Genomic DNA, 17,595 nt, shown 5'->3' with positions numbered 1-17,595 from the left:
GGTCCTCACGAAGGGGGTGCTGTCTGAGCCCCAGTGAAAAGGGTCACTTCGTTAAGAACAGGAAATAAAAGGGGCGCCTGGGTGGCTCAGTCCATTGAGCCTCTGACTCTGGCTCAGGTCATGGTCTTGCTGTTCATTGGTTCAAACCCCATTCGGGCTCTACGCTGACAGCTCGGAGCCTGGAGCCTGCTCCAATTCTGTTTCCCTCTCTCTCTCTGCCCCTCCCCCCATTTGTGCGCGCTCTCTCTCTCTCTCTCTCTCTCTCTGTCTCTGACTCTCTTAAAAATAAATAAGCATTGGGGCGCCTGGGTGGCGCAGTCGGTTAAGCGTCCGACTTCAGCCAGGTCACGATCTCGCGGTCGGTGAGTTCGAGCCCCGCGTCGGGCTCTGGGCTGATGGCTCAGAGCCTGGAGCCTGTTTCTGATTCTGTGTCTCCCTCTCTCTCTGCCCCTCCCCCGTTCATGCTCTCTCTCTGTCCCAAAAATAAGTAAACGTTGAAAATAAATAAATAAATAAATAAGCATTAAAAAGAAAAAACCTAGGGAAAAATTGCTGAATGAAAATCAGGCAGTCCCTAAAGCACTTAACTATCTGAAGCAGGAATTTCACTTGCTCTGAAATGAGTCAATAAATTGTGGCTTCAAAAACACATCTAGGTAAAGTTTCTTAAGAACTGAGGACTGGGGCACCTGGGTGGCTCCATCGGTTAAGCATCCAACTTTGCCTCATGTCATCTCATGGTTTGTGAGTTCGAGCCTGCATCAGGGTCTCTGCTGTCAGCATGGAGCCTGCTTCAGATCCTCTGCTCCCCTCTCTCTGCCCCTCCCTTGCTCACTCTCTCAAAAATGAATAAACATCTAAAGAAAAACCTGAGGACTGAATGGAGTGTCTGAGGGTATGTATGTAAAGCTGAGAGTTTAATGACTTTTTTTTTTTTTAACGTTTATTCATTTCTGAGAGAGATAGAGCGCAAGCAGGGGAGGGGCAGAGAGAGAGGAAGACACAGAATCTGAAGTGGGCTCCAGGCTCCGAGCTGTCAGCACAGAGCACAATGCAGGTTCGAACCCACAAACTGTGAGATCATGACCTGAGCCAAAGTTGGACACTTAACAACTTAGCCACCCAGGCACCCCAAGTTTAATGACTTCTTAAAAAGGATTTTTAGGTAAAAATATAAAAATAAAGTAGGGTTAAAACTGAGACAGCCAAAACAAGACTAGTCCTGGGAACCCTAATAACTGTTAGTATATATTGATCACTTACTCTGTGCCTGGGGCTCTGTTAAGCTACTAACATGTATTAGCTGATCTGATGGCTCCAAAAGCTTTGAGAGCCACACTCGTACCCATCTTTCTTTCCTTTTGTTAAATGTTTATTTATTTTTGAGAGAGGGAGAGACAGAATATGAGCAGGGGAGGGGCTGAGAGTGAGGGAAACACAGAATCCAAAGCAGGCTCCAGGTTCTGAGCTGTCAGCACAGAGCCTGTCTCAGGGCTTGAACCCATGAATCATAAGATCATGACCCTGCCGAAATCGAATGCTCAACAGACTGAGCCACCCAGGTGCCCCCCATCTTTCAAATTAGGTCAGACATACGTGGGTTTGAAACCAGGTAAGTCTGATGCCACAATCTCAGCTCATGAGGCTTATACAGAATACCCTGGCAAGTGGGGCTGGAGCAAATGTGGGGAATGGAGGGAGAGGGGAAGGGCACAGGCTATGGCAGGTTATGAGCAGGAAATGGGGACTAAGCTTTCTCCCCATAAGTGATTAGAAGAGTAATAGTTTTCAGTAGTGGAATGGAATGATCAGATTTGCAGTTAACTGATTTGCTTTAATCAGAGTGATCTATGCATGTGGCTAAAACACAGGTCAAAGGATCTCTAACACAGAACCACACAGCCCCAGCCAGCCAGTCCCTTGGTACCCACTTTGGAACCATTTCTGGATTTAAGCCTATGAAGAAGTTCCAAACGTGGCTTATCTTTTCTGCCACACAGGCTACCTTTTTGCTCTCTGTGTGGTTAGTTTCTTAATCCTCCAATCTTTTTAATTTTGGAAATTCACTTTTAATTTCCAGGAGTTTGTTTTTTTTTTTATTCCCTTGTTCTTCATAGCCTGCTGTTTTTGGTTTAATGGATGTAATATCTTCTCAACTCTCACTGAAGATCTAATCAGAATTTTTGTTAAGTCTTTTTTTTTTTTTTTCCCTAGTGTCTGAATGACCTATTTCCTCCAAGGGCAATCTGTTCTGTTTATCTTAATCTTCCCCTGTGTGCTGCTGGTTCTCTCTATGTCTGGTGACCTTGGCTGTGTATCCATATTTAAGAATGACAGGCTGGGTTCATTTTTCTAGCTAGCTGGTATAGGTGTCCTGTGGTTATATCTGTGCCTCTTCTTGCCCCTGAAGAGCAAAGCTGATGGGGAGTTCTGGGTATATGGGGGAAGGCTTATTGGCTAGCAGGCACCTTCTGAATATGGAAGTAAATGAGAACAAGCAAATCTATTTAGTCAGAGCTTGCTGTAACGAGGCAGTCAGTCACCATCACTTGAGTTCTGGCAGACACCCAAAAGCTTTGAAGGGGAAAACTTCAGGTATGCCCTAATGGAGGCTGTTGGCATGGGGAAGCTGTAGGCAGGCTAACGGGAAGCGGGGCATCCTAGGTGGTTGGTTAATAATGTGTATTTGGCTTTCTCTGGTTGATCCTCCATTGGAAACAGGGATAAAAAGTAGGAAAGCTGTCACTCATTAATCAAATCCTGCCTGTTGGGGCCAATTGTTAATTGGGTAATTGGCTGGCTTCCTGGGCTGGTTGTTAAAATAGCGGCCTAACTTCCTGTAAGTTTAATTTAGATAGCAGGTTGGCTTTCTGAGCTGCTTACTGCAGATAATGGGTTGAAACTCTATATACACCCAACCGTTGTCCATTTATATATGTAGTCTATCAAGATTGAGTCGGCAGGAGCTATATTGGAGTGCAGATCCCTCAAATACTGGAATAAAGATGGTTCTCTTTGGGATGTCAATACCATGTATTTCATGATACATGAATTCTCAACATTATCCAGAATTTAACTTTTCAGGGAAGACTCCCTCCAGGGGTTAAAGTTGGGTTACCTTAGCTCCAGAACTGAGCAGAAGACAGAAGGCTTTTTCTCACTGCCCCCTATGCCTGCCAGCTCTGCCCATAAGAGCTCATCTTCCTTCCAGAAATGAGCTCCTCTTTCCACTTCAGCTGCCTCTTCCATTTCTTCTGGCCACCACTGTGCCCTTTGTGTGTTTCCATATGTTCTCTAGCTTCTAAATATTTATTTGTTTATAAAAATTTATTTGAGAGGGAGAGAGAGAGAGAGAGAGCACTAGCAGGGGAGAGGGACAGAGGGAGAAAGAGAGAGTCTTAAGCAAGCTCCATACTCAGCATCCCATGATGCTGGGATCATGACCTGAGCCAAAATCAAGAGCCGAACACTCAACCGACTGAACCACCAGGTGCCTCTATCTTCTAAATATTTTTTGAAATCTCTTGTTCACTGATGGTCTCCTTCACACTCTTTAGCAAAGGAACACTTAGAAATAAATATCTTTGTGAGATCCTAGTAATTCATTCTACCTTCTGTAATGAGAAACTGCAGATTAAGAAAATATCTCATTATATAAAGAGAAGATAAAAAGGGGGCCAAACTGGAGACAAAGAGGCTGAGGACAACATATAGGATGAAATTTATAGGAGGGGAATGACATACGAAATGCATATGGTAGGAACTTAATTGTGAGTAGAGCTCTAGGAGGCATTAAGTCAGGCTATAGGATATGTCAGACTGTCAGAATATGGCAGATGCAGAAACAATTAGGAAAATAGATCCTATGGAAATTTGGATCACACTTTTGTATACAGTGCCACAAAATACATAAAAGATGAAGGGTGGGGGAGAGAGAACTATCACAAAGGAAGCAACAGCCTTTGAAAACTCAACTCTGATGCTCCCATTTGTAAGAGGTACTTTCCCTAGTCTAGATTATACCAGGTCTTGGGTGGAGGACATTCCTTCTACCGGATGCAACCCATTCACTTTTCCACATGGGAACATTAAATCTTGTTCAAGTCCTTTCTCAGAGAATGCTGGGAAGTTCTGGGTAGCCAGTGAAAAATAAAAACATGTATGCTTCCCTTACTTTAAGATTCCTTTTTGAATAACTTTCCTGAATAGGACTTCATACAGAAGTGTGGAATTCACAGCAGCCTGACATGAATACACTGGGATCAGACCACCTCTGCTGCCAATAAAAGAATGCTGAGCACCCCTTCTGTTCCTCTTCAACCATGTCCTTGTCCACTCCTTTTCCCACCCCATCCTCACTGACATCCTCCACAAAAATTACTGTTTTCTTAGGTATTTCCCACTGTCCCATTGCTTTTTTTGTGGGGAAAGGCAGGAGGATACAGATTTGGAGATTATTCTGGTGTCCAAGGCAGGTGTCTCTCACATTGGATCACATTCCCCAGCTCCAGCCCGTGAGACAGCTTGAGTGTCCAGTCTCTTCTTGCACCTCAGAGGGGCAGTATTCCTGCCAACAAAACCAATCACTTGTTTGCATTTTCCACCTTTCCTTCTGTTCTGCTCACATCCATCCTCAGATTTACCCTCCCACAGAACCAGAAAGCACTTTTAGTAGTGCTTTTGCTACAAACGGACCAAACAGAAAACTCTGGAGGAAGAGAGAGGACTTCCCAGACAGGTGAGGCTGATGATAGGCTTGAAGATGCTGGTGAGATGTCAGCATAGAGCTGTTTATCAGACAATGACTTGGGGTACCTAAGAGAGGTCAGAGCTAGAGATAAGAATTTTGGAATCACTTCTCTGGAAGTGTTATTTGACACTTTGGAAGTAGACATGTTTTCTAAGAAAAAAATGTAGACAAAAAAACCAAAAAGCTTGCAGAGAATCTCTAACTTACCTACAGTTTGGAGGTGACTGGGAAAATGGAGCTAGTCAAGTTGCAGGAAAGCAGAAACTAGGGGTAGAGGAGAAATGAAAAGAACTATATCTCAAAGGGGCAATATCAAATTCTGAGTTGCCATCCATATGCAAAGTAATTCATAAAAAACTATTGAGTTATTACTCTATGCTGGACACTGTGCTGGTCCTGGGGACTGAGGGACTGAGTAACAATGAATAATAACTAGACTATAAATATAGGGCTCTGCCCTATAACCTGTAACAATCAGCCCAGGAAGCCAGCTACTTCCTGCAGGAACCAGTCAAGGAAGTCAAACTACTATCCATTACAACCAGTCCAGGAAGCCAAATAATAACCCCTCTAATAATCATCCCCAAATGGCCAGGACTTAATTAATTACTGACAACTTCTCTATTTTTGCTCCCCATTTCCAACTTAGGACCAATTGGAGAAAGCCAAATGTGTATTCCTAACCAATCTCATGCAATGGCTCATTTCTGCTTGGCCACTTAAGCTTCCCCATGCCAATAGCATCAAATCAGGACATACCCAAATCCTTTTCTTTTTTCCATTCTTCTGCCTGTCTTTGAGTCTGTCTTTGAGTTTGTCTTTGTCTTCTGCCAAAATCCAACTGATGGTGACTGACACTCTTGCAAGTTTGAATAAATAGTCTGTGCTTGTACTCATTTGGTTGGTCTTCATTGATTTTCATGGATAAAATAATGAGTGAGGCAAACATGATTCCTGTCCTCATGGAAATGATATAGTAGTGAGGAATACAGTAAAAATATGAGTAAACAATAATTAAATACAAATGAGATAATCATTTGGAAGGAACCATACAAGGGACTCAGAGAGGATTGGTTGAGGTGGCTAATTTGGATAAGGTAACTATTTTATTTTTATTATTTTTTTCATGTGTTATCTTATTTAACTTTAATTAATTAAGAGATAGCTATGATTATTATCCAGAATTTACATATGAATAAATGGAGGCAAGGAGAGATCAAGAAACTTGTCCAAGTTTACACAGTCAGTGACAGGTGCAAATCCAGGCAATTTACTTCCAGAATCCATGCATTAATCATTAAATTCCATTGACAATGTATAAGACAGATAAGATAGCTATTTTAAAGGAGTAGCAGCTTAAAGAACATTTTAAGGATTGAGGTGCATGTTTGTAGAATAAATGAAAAGTGTTATGGGTGGTAAAGTTAAAAGAGAGCTGAAGAGCTGAGGGAATGAGTTCAAAGATGGGTGGGTGATCCATGGCATAAACGCAAAGGTTGACCTTGGCAAGGAGTTGAGATACTTTTTTCATTGAGACAGAAAAAGGGAGAAAATATGAAAAAGTGACTTCAGAATTAAAATATTTCAAATATAAACCACTGACTCAATTAACATTAAGACTTTGCCATCTGTTGGGAGTTTAGAAACCCAGACTACTGGGCTAGTGGGAGCATTCTGGCCAAAGCATGGAGCCTGGGCAGCTGCTCCTTACAGCCAGCTTTCCAAATTCACAGCCCAGGCAGTTTGTCTATCTTAGCCATATGGTTATTGTAAATTTTCCAGAGGATTAATATCTCCCCAAGGGTGATATTCAAAAAACTGAAACAGGATTATTTTCAGGGTGAGGACATTTTATGAATAAAGTGACTAAGAGTTAGTACCAGCAATGAAAAATCAAAAAAATTTAATTCATCCTGGCCTTTTCTGAGCTCTACATTGTGTCTTCAGAGACAGAAGCTGTTTTTGATCCCAGAACAGTCTCTGATTGTGAAGCTGCTGGTCTCGGGTCCTTTGTTTCCTGCTTCACAGAGGAGAACTCTAGAACTTAACGGGCTCTGATCACTTTGAATTAAAGGTGAGCTTTAAAAGGAAGGAGTATTTTTCCCTGGGGTGGATCCTGGTACCTTAGCAGAGAACTCCCAAAAGCTGGATCATAGGGGTCCCTAGGTGGCTCAGTTGGTTAAGTGTCTGATTTCGGCTCAGGTCATGATCTCAGTTTGTTAGTTCAAGCCCCACATCAGGTTCTTTGTGACAGTGCAGAGCCCCCTTGGGATTCTCTCTCTCTCCCTCTCTCTCTGCCCCTTCCTCATGCTCTCTTCTTCTAAATAAATAAACTTAAAATCTGGATCATAGATGAGAACAAAAGAAGGTAATGAGAAGGGGACCATTTCTCCCCAATGGTTAGGTTTAGAGTTTAACCTTCATGAACACCAGCCAAATGTGGTTTTTGGCCCTCTAAGATCATCAAAATAGCCATAGCAAGACATTAAATAATATATGTTGCTATGTTTTCATTATTAAGTAAAAGGTATAATATCACCCAGTTCTTAATCCATTGGTCTTAGTCTCTCCAGGGAGACTCAGAGGTGGGGTAGAAATATTTGTCTTACACATTACTTAATTTTAAAAACTAATGGAAAAATTGATGATGTGTGAAAGTAATGAGTGAGATGGAAATATGGGTGAATATTTTTATAATTTTGGTAGAAGAACTTTCTCAAGCCTAGAGTTATGAAAGATTAATAATAGAGTTACTATAATTTTTTAGAAGGCACAATAGAAAGGAAAGGGAAAGGGATTTTTAAAACACTGTAAACAAAGGTAAAAGACAAATGAAAAATAGAGGGAAACATCTACAATACACATATGTATAGATGTTAATAATTTTAATACAATAATAGTTTTAAAAAATCAATATAAAAATATGACTACTCCAATTGAAATATGGGCAAATGATTTGTATAAGCAATTCACATTTAGAATAAAATCTCAACTCCTTACAGGAGTTTACAGGCCTCCTTTGGCCTTATAGGTTCCATGGATCTGTCACTGCCTACCTCTCTGACCTCAGCTCCTGACTTTCTCTCCTACTTACTATTCTCTAGCCACATGGGATTTCTTCGAGTCTTGAAATAGACTAAACTCCTTCCTGCCTCAGAATATTTGCACTTATTGTTTCCTATTCCTCTTATGAGTTTGCCCCATATCTTTGCATACCTAAGGCTTTCTCATAATTGGGTATTCAAATATCACATCTTCAGAGAAGCATTCTGCAATGACCCAGTATATACTGCATCACATCATCTTATTCTTGTATAGCTTGTATCACCATCTGAAGTTGCATGTGTGTGCTGTCTTCTCCAACTCCCATTTGAAGGCAAGCTCCCTGAGAGGAGAGCCCCCTATCTCTTGTTTGTTGCACTATCCCTAGCATATAGAATGCTCCCTGGTGCATAGCAGGAGCTATGTATAGCAGGAGCTAAAATGACTAACACAATTAAGAAAAATAAGAACACATGATCCATTAACATGAACAAAGGCTTGATTCCATAGGTAATCAAATAAATGCAAATGAAAACAATAGGAACTTTCATAACCATTTAGATTGACAATAATCAAAAAGAATATGCTACTGTCTGCTGATGGAAATGTAAATTGGTAGACATTTTGTGGAAGGTAAATTGGTAAAATCCAATAAGTTTAAATTTTTAAATCTTTTGAGCCACAATTCTATAAAGAGTCCTAGGAAAAGATCACTTCTGCTTCAGACCCAAATGATAAAACCTTGAATCTAAGATGCTCATTGAACCTCCAGCACAAGAAACATGAAGATAGCACCAAAACAAATAATACTAAAATTGCTCAAAACTTGGACAAAGAGAAAATCTTAAAACAGCCAGAGAAATAAAAGAGTAAATATATTCAGAGGAACAAAATGAAAGATGACAGCATATTTCTTATGGTAAACAATGCAAGTGAGGTGATAATGGAGAACATCTTCAAAGTGCTGAAAGAAACTGTCAACCTATAATTCTATACCTGGAAAAAGTATCTGTTTGGGGCTGAACTGTGCTCACCTCCAAATTTGTATGTTGAAATCCTAACTTCCCAGTAGCTCAGAATGTCACTGTATTTGGAGATAGGACTTTTAAGAGGTAATTAAAATAAAATAAAGTCGTATGTGTGGGCCCTAATCCAGTATGACTGGTGTCCTTGTAATACCTTATAATAAGAGATTAAGGGGGTGCCTGGGTGGCTCAGTTTGTAAAGTGTCCAACACTTGATCTCAGCTCAGGTCACGATCTCTCAGTTTGTGAGATTGAGCCTTGCTTGGTATTCTCTCTCCCTTGCTCTGACACTCCCCCACTCACACATTTTCTCTCTCTCTCTCTCTCTCTCTCTCAAAATAAAAAAAATAAACTTAAAAAAAATAAGAGAATAGGACCCAGATGCAGCCTGAGAGCTAACAATGTAAGGACATAGAAGGCAGCCATCCACAAGCCAAACAGAGAGGCTTCAGAAGAAACCTAACCTGTGAATACCCTGATCTTTAATTTTCGGCCTCCAGAACTCAGGGGAAATACATTTCTGTTGTTTAAGAAACCCAGTCTGGGTATTTTGTTATGGCAACCCTAGAAAGCTAATATATCTTTTAAAAATGAAGACAAAATACTTTTACAAAATATTTTTTAGAAAAATCTGAAAGAATTCATTATTAGCAGACCCATACAATAAGAAATGTTAAATAAGCAGAAGAAAATGAGGATAGATCAAAATATAGATCTTCACAAAGGAGTGAGGAACACTGGAAAGATTTACTACCTGAGTAGATATGTAAGAGCTTTAAAAATTATTTAAATCTCCTTAAAATATTATGTAGTGGGGGAGAAATGGCAGTGTGTTACTGTAAGGTTTTTATACCATAGTAAAGTGGTATAATATGACTTTAATGTTTCTGAACCCAATTTCAATGTGTTTGTGTGGAGTTTTCCCCATATCACTAAGAAATTCTACAACACCAGCTGGATGTTCTATAATCAACTCAATTCTGACACTATCTACCTGGAGATAGTCCTACAAGACTGCCCCCAACATACATATATTTGAGATGCCATTCACAAGCCCAGGTTATCACCTACACTTCTGTTCAGCTGGTCATAGATTGGAGGTTCCAATGACTCCCTTTTTCAGTTCAATTAATTTGCTATTATGGCTCACAGGATTCAGAGAAATATTTACTTACCAGATTACCAGTTTATTATAAAGGGATATAATTTAGGAACAACCGGATGGAAGAAATGCACAGGCAAGGTATGGAGAAAGGGTGAGTTTCCTTCCCACTCTCCCTGAATCTCTACATGTTCACCAACCTAGAAATTCGCCAAATCTTGTCCTTTTTTTTTTTTAATGCAGGTTTCATTATATACGCGTGATTAATTACATAATTGGCCATTGGTGACTTAATTCAATCTCCAGCCCCTCTCCCCTCCCTGGAAGCAAGGTGGTGAGATTCAAAGTTCCAACCAGCTAATCACCTGGGTGACTCAACTGGCAACTAGCCTGTATTCTTAGATGACTTATGGGCTTTCTAAAAGTCAACCTAATTAACATACCAAAAACACCTTTATCACTCTCATCACTTAGGGTATTCCAAGGGTTTTAGGAGCTCTATACCAGAAATGAGGGTGAAACCAACTATTTATTTCTTTCTTTTTAATTCAACAATTAATAAACATAAAAATAAATAACATTAATAAAATATCAATTGAAGTAACCTGATCATCTTATTAAATAACACTTGGAAAGTTCTTAATTCTGATTTTTATGTCATATTATATATTCAAACGTAGAAAAAAAACTCAAAAATCACTTTAATAACTTAAAACAATATTAACACAAAAAATCATTTTAAACCTTTGACTTATTTTCAATAACTTTCTTCTTCTTTCATAAAATGTGTATATGTTTTCATTATGGTAGACCTAAAAAAAGAACTAAGAATTCAAGCAATACCTCATTTTAGAGCTAGCTGAATAATTTCAAAAAGGTTTAATAATTCCTACTCATTATATCAAGGCATATGGGAATAACGAGCGGTGCTAGACATCTAAATTCCTTCGACTTTGCTCCATCCAAATATTCTCAGTTTATTTACTTTCCTTTTCCCTGATGGTTATAGATTTCCTTGCTTTCTCAACTAAAAAGCTTACCCAGCGCTAACTTTTCTAGCTTGTGTTTTTAATCATATTCTTTTTTAGCTGTTCTATTAGGCTTCAAAAATTTCAAACCTCCCATAATTTAAAACCACCACCAAATACTACCATTAATAATAAATCTGCACCCCCCATTTTTCCTTTGTCCTCTAAAGGCAGTGCTCTCAAAGCCAGACCTTTATTTAGGATATCTTTCTACCTGGAATGTCTTCCATACTGCCACTCATCAAGGCTCATCCTAAATATAACCTTCTCTCTTATTTGGTCATATATTCTTTCATAAAGGATGTTCACACTAATCATAGCAACCCTAAAAATTCATGTTTAGCTCATTTTTTGGTACTTTTCCCTTTTTTAAATTTAAATTTTAGGGGCACCTGGGTGGCTCAGTCCGTTAAGCGTCTGACTTTGGCTCAGGTCATGATCTCATGGCTCATGAGTTTAAGCCCCACTTCAGGCTCTGTGCTGACAGCTCAGAGCCTGGAGCCTGCTTCGGATGCTGTGTCTCCCTCTCACTCTCTGCCCCTCCCCCACTCACACTCTGTTTCTCTCTCTCAAAAAAAATAAAGATTAAAATTTTTTTTAAATAAAATAAAATTTTAATTTTAGTTAGCTAACATGCAGTGCAATATTGGCTTCAGGAATAGAATTCAGTGATTCATCACTTACATACAACACCCAGTGCTCATCACAAGTGCCCTCCATAGTACCCATCACCCATCTAGCCCATGTCTCACCACCTCCCTCCATCAACCCATAATTTGTTCTCTATCGTTAAGAGTCTCTTGTGGTTTGTTTCCCTCTCTTCTCTTTTTTCACCATTCCCATATGGTCACCTGTTTTGTTTCTTAAATTCCACATATGAGTGAAATCATATGGTATTTCTCTTTCTCTGATTGATTTATATTGCTTAGCATGATACATCCTAGCTCCATCTACATCATTGCAAATGGCAAGATTTCATTCTGTTTGATAGCTGAAGAATATTCTATTGTGTATGTATGCCACATCTTCTTTATCCATTCATCAGTCAATGGACATTTGGGCTTTCTCCATAGTTTGGGTATTGTTGATCATGCTGCAATAAACATTGGGGTGCATGTAACCCCTTCAAAAGGTACTTTTGTATCCTTTGAGTAAATACCTAATAGTGCAATTGCTGGATCATAGGGTAGTTCTATTTTTAAATTTTGAGGAACCTCCATGCTGTTCTCCAGAGCGGCTGCATCAGTTTGCATTCCCACCAACAGTGCAAGAGGGTTCCCCTTTCTCCACATCCTTGCCAACACCTATTGTTTTTTGTGTTGTTGATTTTAGCCATCTGACAGGTGTGAGATGGTATCTCATTGTGGTTTTGATTTGTTATTTCCCTGATGATTAGTGATATTGAGCATCTTTTCATGTGTCTGTTGACCATCTTGATGTCTTCTTTGGACAAGACCAACTATAAATTTCTTCTTTAAAAATCACAATATCACAGACTTTAAGGTAATCTGTGATAAGTTAAATATATATAATACAAACCATACAAAAAAAACAGTTCTAGCTATTTACGAAGTAAATAAATGGGATCATAAAAAATAATCCCAAATATGGCACACAAAAGGAAAAAAGAAACAAAGTACAGATGGCACAAATAGAAAACAGTAAGATGGTAGACTTAAATCTCATCATATAACTAATCATATTAAATATAAATGATCAAACATTCTAGTTGAAAGGCAGAGATTGTCTGATTTTGATTAAAAAAAAGAAAGAAGACCCAACCATATACAAGAAATATACTTTAAATGTAAACACACAAATAAATAAAAAGTAAAATAAAGGTATATCATGTTAATTCTATGCAAAAGCAATCTGTATTGATATATTAATATCAGACAAAGTAGATTTCACAACAGAGTATTACCAGGGACAAAGGAGTTCATTTTATAATGGTAAAGGTTTAATTCATCATGAGGACATAACAATCCACACAAATGCTTGTATACAGAATAACAGAGCTATAAAACACATTAAGCAAAAACTGATAGAACTGCAAGAAGTAGACAAATTCATAACCTTAGTCAAAGATGTCAATCACCTATCTCAATAATTATTGCAACATGTAGATAGAAAATGAATAAAGATATAGAAGACTTGAAGATATTGAGAAGTCTCAGTATATTTAAAAGTATTATTAATACCATATTTTTTCTAAGATCACAATAGAATTAAACTGGAAATCAATTATGATCTCTGGAAAAATTCCAAATATTAGGAAACTAACCGGTGCATTTTTAAATAATGGATCAAAGAAGAAATCAAAATGGAAATTAGACATTACTTTAAACTGAATGAAAATAAACACAACATACTAAAAATTCATAAGATGTTGGTAAAGCAATACCTAGGGTGATAGTCATAACACCAAATATTTATATTAAAAAACACTAAAAGTCTCAAATCAATGACTTCAGCTTCCACATTAAGAAACTATTTTTTAAAAGATCAAATTAAACTCGAAGTAAGCAGATGAAAGGAAATAATAAAGAGCAAATGCAGAGATCAATGAAATAGAAAACAAAAGAATAACAGAGAAAAATCAATGAAATAAAAAGCTGGTTCTTTCAGATGATCAATAAAATTGAAACTCTCTAGCCAGATTTATGAGGAAAAAAAAAAGAAATACACAAATTGCCAATATCAGGAATGAGAGAAGCAACATCACTCTAGAATCTATAGATATTAAAAGCATAATAAAGGACAAGCATAATAAGTAAACAACATTATGCTAGTAAAGTCAACAACTTAGATAAAATAAAATTCCTTGAAAGACACAAACTATCAAGAAGATACAAAACATGAGAAGAAATAATCTAAGTAGTCCTATATCTATCAGAAAAATAAACTTATAGTTAAAAACATTCCCATAAAGAAAACTCTAGGTCCAAATGGCTTGGCTGATGAATCATACCAAACATTTAAAGAAGTCATACCACCTCTATACAAACTCTTTCAGAAATTTAAAGAAAAAATATTTTCAAACATATCCATTTTGTTATTATTTTATTTTAGAGAGAGAGAGTGAGCAAGCGGGGGAGAGGGGCAAAGTGAGAGAGAGAGAGAATCCTAAGCGGTGTGGATCCCACAACCCTGGGATCATGACCTGAGCTGAAATCAAGAGTCAGATGTTCAACTGAGCCATCCATATACCCCAAAACATCCATTTGCCTTAATAATATATTATGCATAATTATAATCAATACCCTTTCATTAACACATAACATGTACATGGGGGTAATAGAGCTCTGAAGAGACAACAAAGAAAAGTGGAGTTTGATGAAGAAGAAACAGGAGAAGATCCCAGGCAAAGAGCTCTGCTACACAGGATAGAAGAGGATGCTCGTAAGGGAGAGTTCCTCTCTCCAGATGCTCTCAACAACCCAGGAGCAAGAAACATTGCCTATGTTTCACTGAGATTATACTAATATTTCTAGAGCACTACTGAGTAACAATTGTAGCCAATAGCAATGTTTCACTCTATATCAGCATCTACTACCATTTATTGAGGATCATCCATATGCTGGGTTCTATGCTGGAAATCTCTGTGAGTGATATTTCTTCCTATCCTTACAACCATCCTCTGTTTTAGGAACACCATCAAGTACAGCACACTCCTGCCAGGGTTCTGAGTTTTTTCACCAGTCAGGAGAAGCACAAGATGAAATAATGGAAGGCAAAGAAATCATGAGAAGAATCAAGTTAGATTTATCCATTGATGTAACCCATATGGCAAGCTACTCCTTTCTTTCTTCCACAAATGATGTCTCTAATAACCTTTCTGGAAGGGAGAAATAGGCAGCAGTGAGAGGCGGGGAACAGGGATAGAATCCATCTTACTATGTCTCCAACTGGGCCATCATCCTCAGGGCATATCCTCATCACTTTGTGGTCTATAATGAAGTTGTTTCCTCAGCCTAGTAGATGAGCTCTGGTAATAACTCTTTTTCTATATTCCCACCTTCCTTTCATTGAATTCTGATGAAAAGTTATGCCAATCTTTATTGCTAAATCCACATGGGGTTGGAAAGGAGTGATGAAAAAAATCGATTGTCTTTTTTTCCTGATCCAAGTTTCAGTTCTTTGAATAAAAGAATAAAGCTTTATTGTCCAGAGCTTCTAAATATATGCCAATTTCCAATTTTTCCTTCTCTTTTCTTCTCATAGACCTTTCTCTTTTAACCACAAATACCTCTGTCCGACTCTCCCTTCAGAATAACCAATCCCTAGTAATCCATAACTGCAGGCATTTGATAAGTGAAAATGGCTTTATCTGATTTAGCAGAACTGTTGGCTGAACTCTGGTCTTACCATCTTCTGGCTCTGCTAGGAAGTAAGGAAGTGGGAGAGGGAGCTTGGGGGCAGTGGAATGTTGGAAAGATAGAAGAACAGGGGGGAATTTTTCCACTCTGAGTTGCAGCTATTTTTTCCCTCAAAGGCATCTGAAATGAAACATATTTTACCACCATGAGGACTCATTTTCTTCTTGAGACTTTCCTATCTCCCATTAGAGAAGTTCAAATTCCTTCTTTTGGCCTATGTCTTAGATAACAGTAACACAAGGTATGAATAGAGACTGCCCCTTTCTACCCTGGTTAAAGCTGTTCTGCAGCGTTCTCACACTGTCTGAGAATTAGGGCTCCATAACTTCATTTTGAACCCATGTTTCTCTTTTGAGTACTGGAGTGAGAAAGAAAGTACAGTTTTGATTCTCAATCAATACCACCTCTCAATTTGGATAAAATAAGGCTCCAGCCAACAAGCAATTAATCACAAGATAACCTACAGTGAATGCTAACATATAGAGTGGAGAAGAAGGGAGAAGATAACTGGTTATTAGCCACCTGTGTTACTGCTCCTACTGTTTCTGCAGGAACATTTAGAACATCTTGGTCCTATAGGTAGGAGGGAATGGAACACATATGAATGGAGGAAAAGGTTGCGTGGAAATAAATGAAGATTACCTAAATGAGAACAAACAGAAGCTATTTATTCAGAGCTTGCTATAACAGAGGAGTCAGCCACCATCATTTGCCATTTGGTGGAGATTCAAAGGCAAGCAGGAAGCTTTACAGTAAAAAAAAAAAAAAAGGCATGAGGATAGCCTCATAAGCTCTGATTGGAGTTTGTTAGCATAAGGAGCTGGATGCCAGCTAATTAGAAGTGGAACATGTTATATAATTGATTTGGAAAGCATATTTGGCTTTTAAGCTTGGTCCTGAGTTGAAAATAGGGGCAAAAAATCAGGAAACTGGCAAGGTCAGTTGGGAAATGGTGGAGTGGAAAAACCCTAAGCTCACCTCATCCCATGGATACAACTAAATAACATTCGCATAAGCATAAACAACCCAGAAAATGACCTGAAGACTGGCAGAACAAATTCCACAACTAAAGGTAGAGAAGAAGCCACACTGAAGAAGGTGGAAAGAGTGAAGATGTGGTCTGGGAGTGAAAGTGACCATGGGCAACCATGGGGGGATGGAGCTGGTGGTGCAGAGAAGGGTGAAAAACAGACTTTCACACCAGGGAGTCCACAGATGAATAGGGAGGATGAACCCCCAGAATATTTGCCTTTGAAAGTGAGAGGGGCCAAATCTCATGAGTTCTTACAATCAGCAGGACGTAAAGCCTGGAATTTTAAAAATCAGTGGCTCTGCTCTGGGAGAACCTAGAAGGTGTTAGGAAGCAGAATCCCCCTGCCCTTAAAGAACCAGCATGACAAACAGCCCTTGCAGATATAGTGTAGAACCAGTACTTTGAAAAATTCCAGGGGCAGACGGGAGGGAAAAAGACTTGCCCACCTCAGAGCATGGCCTGGAGAGGCAAGGATCATGGGAGAGCCCTCCAGGAACAACGGAGCTAACAGGCGCAATTTCCCTCCCCACCCCCCATCTGTGGAACAAACACTGCCCCAACACTTGTTACCTAACTTGCTTACACCAAGTCCCAACCCCTGCAAGTTGAGAATAGTCTTAGGGAACTCAGTGAATCCATCAAGGTTAATACATTCCCATTATAGAGGTCTCAGAAGAAGAAGAGAGAAAAAGGAACAGAAAATTTATGTGAAGAAATAATAGCTGAAAACTTCCCTAATCTGGAGAAGGAAATAGATAGCCAGATCCAGGATGCACAGAGATCCCCACAAAAACTCAATACACCAAGACACATAGTAATCAAAATGGCAAAAAAGTAGTGATAAAAAAATTTTTTTAGGAGCACCTGGCTGGCTCAGTTGGAAGAGCTTGTGACTCTCAATATTGGGGTTGTGAGTTCAAGCTCCACACTGGGTGTAGATATTACTTAAACAAAACAAAATGGCACCTGGGTGGCTCAGTCGGTTGGGCATCTGACTTTGGCTCAGGTCATGATCTCGCAGTTCATGAGTTTAAGCCCCACATGGGGTTCTGTGCTGACAGCTCAGAGCCTGGAGCTTGTTTTGGATTCTGTGTCTCACTCTCTGCCTCTGCATCACTCGCACTCTGTCTCTCCCTCTCTCAAAAAATGAATAAACATTAAAAAAAAAAAGAAAAAATTAAAAGTAGCCACAGAAAAGACAGTTGCATACAAGGGAAACCCCATAAGTCTGTCATC

At 39.0% G+C, this 17,595-nt stretch overlaps 1 long non-coding RNA gene across 2 annotated transcripts in view; it reads right to left on the bottom strand.

Annotated features, from left to right (window-relative positions):
- Positions 1 to 17,595, bottom strand: part of LOC123601013 — an 89,316-nt gene that overhangs the window by 65,331 nt on the left and 6,390 nt on the right. The gene's annotated exons all lie outside the window — the stretch shown is intronic.

The sequence above is a fragment of the Leopardus geoffroyi genome, chromosome D1 (genome assembly GCF_018350155.1).
Source record: "Leopardus geoffroyi isolate Oge1 chromosome D1, O.geoffroyi_Oge1_pat1.0, whole genome shotgun sequence".
Taxonomy (NCBI): domain Eukaryota; kingdom Metazoa; phylum Chordata; class Mammalia; order Carnivora; family Felidae; genus Leopardus; species Leopardus geoffroyi.
Note: the sequence above shows the minus strand (reverse complement) of the source record. Positions and strands in the feature narration are given on the sequence as shown.